Source organism: Montipora capricornis, chromosome 11 (genome assembly GCF_036669925.1).
Source record: "Montipora capricornis isolate CH-2021 chromosome 11, ASM3666992v2, whole genome shotgun sequence".
Classification (NCBI taxonomy): domain Eukaryota; kingdom Metazoa; phylum Cnidaria; class Anthozoa; order Scleractinia; family Acroporidae; genus Montipora; species Montipora capricornis.
The window spans coordinates 9,213,747-9,218,746 of record NC_090893.1 but is presented as its reverse complement, the minus strand read 5'-3'; the positions used below and the strand labels follow the sequence as shown (position 1 = coordinate 9,218,746).

The 5,000-nt window shown below is 37.4% G+C and overlaps 1 long non-coding RNA gene across 9 annotated transcripts in view; it reads left to right on the top strand.

Annotated features, from left to right (window-relative positions):
* Window positions 1-5,000, top strand: part of LOC138022877 (uncharacterized) — a 39,364-nt gene that overhangs the window by 13,101 nt on the left and 21,263 nt on the right. For 7 of the 9 annotated variants that reach the window (XR_011126657.1, XR_011126658.1, XR_011126659.1 and 4 more), the window contains 2 exons: window positions 3,630-3,690; window positions 4,648-4,836. This is a non-coding gene — a long non-coding RNA (uncharacterized lncRNA). Of the gene's footprint in view, window positions 1-3,629; window positions 3,691-4,095; window positions 4,208-4,647; window positions 4,837-5,000 lie in introns of all 9 variants that reach the window. The other 2 variants (XR_011126661.1, XR_011126660.1) reach the window with 2 other exon arrangements.

The window sequence follows — 5,000 nt, the reverse complement described above, 5'->3', positions numbered from 1 at the left end:
TTGTCCGTCTACACGAGCAAATTTCTGACTTGACAATTTTGCCTTGTCAAGGAAAAGCTAGCGTGCACGCCAGATCTTCCCTGATAAGGAAAATTTGTCCACTATTCCCCATCTACACGAGCAATTTTTCCTTGTCAAGGCAAACTTGTCATGCAAGGAAAAATTGCTCGTGTAAATGGGGCTTAAACTGAGGAATTTGCTATCTCAAAACGGTTACCAGAAAAAAGGTGTTTTCAATTGCGAGATCTATGGTGTTTTAAGCGGACAACAAAACAAACAGATTGATTGATTGATTTATTTGTTAACGGAATACTTCAGTTGTTTAGCAATTAATTTGCTTTCCAAACCTAAAAAAATCAAGAAATAAGGCCATTCGGTTTGTTTTTGTTGTCTATTTACAACATCATTGTTGTAATTGACAACACCGTTTGCATGGGAAACCTTTCTTGAGATCATAGCAATTCCTCAATTCGTTATAAGTGGCGAACAAATGCGAAAACAACTAAAAGTCAGAGAACGTAATAGATTTACGTTTTGTTTTCGAGTTGTAAAGGAGTCCCATTTAGTAGTCTTAGTAGAAATCAGTAGAAAGGCCAGTAGAAGTCTTGATGTCGAAAAAGTATGATGGCAGCGTTTGATAAGAATGTCAAGGAAAGGAACGTGATAGTTTACTTCGAATTCAACGGTGAATTTGATGTTACATGACAGCTGAGAAAGTGTTAAATACATACATAATTAATAATCCTAGAAGTGGTGAGACTGACTATACAGGATACTAAAACAGTCAGCGACCAAATAGAAAAGTGGGAAAACTAACTACCTGAATTAAATTTTAAGTTAAAACTGAATAGCTGTGTATCGAACCAGGTAAAAATATCCCCATTTCGTTGTTCCCTTATTTGTTCGTCGTCATTCAATAGTGATTCCAGTTACGATTGTCAACCAGGTTAATGAACTTAAGAATTTGCTATCTCCAAACGGTTTTGCCTTATTTTGGTTTACAAAGCAAATTAAATTCGTTGCTAAACAACTGGAAGTCTTCCGTTAATAAATTTTATGGGTGCGTTGACCTCAGAGTTATTTTTCAAACCACTCTGGAATCAAGTCCATTTTCTCGTGCAAGGACAAGCTCAGTCGCCCTCAAAGGTTTAAGGTAGTATTTGAGGCTAGTTGTTGGGACCTTCAGGATTGGATTACATTGAGGAAGACAAGATGAAGTCTTCAATAGAGCCGGGAAAAGTGAGCACTTCAAATGTTTAACAAATGCTTGTCACAAGTTGAATGGGACCATTTTAACATTTAAGCAAAAGGTTGTTCTGGCATGCAATGTAAAAGTCAAGAGACACTCTTGATTACAGATTTTAAGCCAACCATAAACGAAGATAAAAGGAATGAAAAGCTGTATCCTTGTTAACTTCAATGAGTATGTTAAGTTTTTCTAATATATCCCGTAAATTGTCGCATTGTTTAGAGTGGTTTTCAATCGAGTGTCAAAAGTAATTAGCAAATTGCTTTGGTTTTGCATTACTTCTTTCAGTGATTGTTTCAAAGTTCGCGCCACTTTTTCAACCAATCAGAAGTGAAACCAAAACCAATCGTGGCTCGCCCGTCCACATTTTCCCGCGCTTTTTGTCGGCTACGTGTAATTGGAGTTTTGATTGGTTTGCTGGATTGTCTCCATCCTTTTTAATTTGATTGGCCAAAGTAATAACTTGAAATTTACGACACTGATTGAAACTCGCTCTATTTCCCGTAAATTCTCACATTAAGCATTCGAAACATCAAATAAATTATTTTAAAGAATGGACTTGTTTGTGTTTGTCACCGCCGTTTGCGCCTTACCTTTGATGCAGTTTTGTGTAAACTCTTGTTCTTCGGCCATCGTAGCTTGATAATAAAATACAAACAGCAGAGATAAAAATGCATTTTATATTAACACGACGTTTCGTATGCTTCTCTATATACATCAAAAAGTAACCTTTACATTTTCAAAGTTCTTATGATACAAAATAAAAAGATCTGGGTACTCGTAGATTAATATGAAAACTTTCTTAAAATAATGTCAATGCTTTCCTGTTATTTTAAGATCGTTTTCATGTTAATATAGTAGTACCCAGATCTCTTTATTTTGGATAAAGAAACTCTGAACATGTAACGGTTACTTTTGTGAATGTATTTTGAGAAGCATACGAAACGTCAAGTTATGTACAATGCATTTTTCAAAATATTTATCTCCGCTGTTTGTATTTTAGATGCAAAACTTCTAGTTTAGACAAACACGGTAACCAATATTACCGTGCTAGCAATGAATGATCAATGGGAGCCTGGCTCCTGATGATCATACCCCTCCCCCTCCTTCCCCAACTGCAACCTCGTTTCCAGGGCTCTTCCCTCACTTGGGGGCGGGGCTTTCCCCCCTGCCCCGCCCCCAACTGAGGGAAGAGCCCTGGAAACGAGGTTGCCCCCCACCCCACCCCCATGGAAAAAATTATTATTATTATTTATTATTATTTTTTAATTTTTTTTTAAAGAAGTTATTAGGTTAGTTTGAGCCGAAGACCATAAGATATAAATGAATATAAAATATATAATAATTAAACTATAAAACGTTATTTAAAATTGTGTAACAATTAAAATATCAAATGTTATCTAAAAATATAAAAAACTGAAAGAATAAACATAAACCCTAATGAAAGGAAGGATCCGGAAACCTCGTGGCGCAATGATTAATAACAAACAGATCCAGAGTTAACGTAAGATGTAAAAACTTTGCGAACAACCGAAAATTTTCCTTTTGCAATCCCATTAGAACCTCAGCATATACCGCACTAAACCTATTTATTTCCGTCAGGCTTATGCAAAAAAAAATTGTTGAATAAATTCTTATTTGAGCTCGCTGACTGACATCTTGTTTTGACAGGATAGCTTTTATTGAACCATTTGATTGTAGAAACATTTTTTCATGTCTTGATGTACTTCAACAATTTACCCCCGGGCAATTAAACTTTTTGAAGATTGCAGCGTTTAAATGCCTTACCCTTCAGCCGGATTTGTCCGCAAAATGCCTCCAAAAAAAGCAAATCGTCGTCAGTTCCTGTTGTCAACACATTGTTTCATGACACTCTAAATAATGATGCCCTTTTAACAGGACTTGAGTTACGACAAAAACACAGCTTTCATATTAATGACCGTCGAACGTGATGTCTATACACAAGAGTAAGTTTTTTTAATTTACGTTTGCATACTGCTTGCAACCTTAAACGACAAGATGCGCTATCACAGTAATTCGTGAAACTGCAAAACAGTTCGTAGTGTTGTACCTAACGATGAATAAAATGCGCACATAGATACCTATGTTAGTAACAGGGCTTGAGTGAAAAGATGAGGGATTGAGATGACCGGAGAAAGACGTTTGACCTGATTACGTATTGGCTAATACAAACCAAGAGAGATGGGCGTATTTCTCAAGTAGATCGTTTTATGACCGGGTCTATAGCCGCTTGTATCATAGTAAATTACGAAAGTATTTTAAAAGCTTTAAAATGCGGACCAAACTGTGAGGATCATGTATCTTTTCTCTTAAGCTTAGACAAGAGGTTGCTGTTTTGAGAGTCTATTTTCTGTTGTAGAGAACAGTGGACAGAATGGCACCAGATGACCAAAGAAAGATCACAAAGAGACAACAAACAAGTGAGTGCAACATTGGTGCTTATTCTTTTACTGCACCTTGTGATTTGTATTGACTAAAACTTGACGTAAAAGTGCTCTAAATTCAAAACTCAACACAGAGCTTGGGCTCTCTGTGGTGCATTTGACAATTTTAAACTATTTCTGGCCGTTGTAAACTGGAAATAAGTCTGCCCTTTATGTGTGGGCTATTGCTCATCTTATTAACCAGGAGACCATGTATCCTCAGTAACCTTGGTCGCCTTGCAAAGAACCGTGTATTTATTTGCGAATCATTAACTGAAAAGAACAAGAAGGTTTTCAACAGCACCCTTAGCTGCAAAGTATTTGGACATTTTAGGGAAATATTACCCTACGAAAGAGTACGAGCAGCCCAGCAGTCCATGTTTGTTTTGTTTGTTTGAACAGGTTGAAGTTTTGGCAGCTATTCAGCTGATGTGGCCCTGCTATACCCACCCACCCATACACTCAAAAGGAGAGTCAAAACTCTGGAATCTCCATCACCTACTCTTCGCGAATAGTGTGTATACAAAAATTTTGTGAGACAGGGTCTACGGTTTATAGTCCTTATCCGAGAAGACTTGAAAGTCTTAACCATTTGCGGGTGTAATTACAAGGCAGCAGTTTCTCCTTATGTAAGACCCTGATTTCTCGGTGCCGCCGGAGTGGAACTCTCAATCTTCCTCATGGCAGCCAAGGTGCTTAACCAACAGAGCCACCGGTGCGCGGTCACTCCTTGCTTGTCTTTCTTTTATCCTTAAATTTGTGCCTCCCTGAATCAGACTTTTCCTTTATCTGTACCACATAATTTTTTGCAATGCCTCCTAGCTAGATTAGCTTTTTAGTTAGAAATATTTTCTAAGGGGCAATCCTACCTTTACTTACGTCCTATATATTACATATTCTTACGGACCTCCTATTTACGTTTGGTGCAAATAAACTATTTTAACTACTAAACAGGAACTATTAAACAGGACTTCAAATAATCTGGACCGAAAAGAAGTAAAAGCGATAAGCAAACAGCTTTACTCTCCGTTGACCTGCGGCTACCGTGGTGATGATGCGCTGGTGAGTGAGTGAAGCTTGGATCCGTTTTGACTGTTGGACCTTCGTCAGAGCAAAATTGTCAACGCTGATCTTCCTTTGGAGGTAATTTACCTGTAGTCAATTCAATTTTTATGCAACCGTATTTCCGTTGGTAAAGTCTCGTTTAACCTTCGTGTTTAACGATAAATTCGGGCCATTCGTTTAAGAAGACTAAAGAAATCATGACATTGTTTTGTTTTTGACTCTACCTTCGTAAGTTTTTCCAG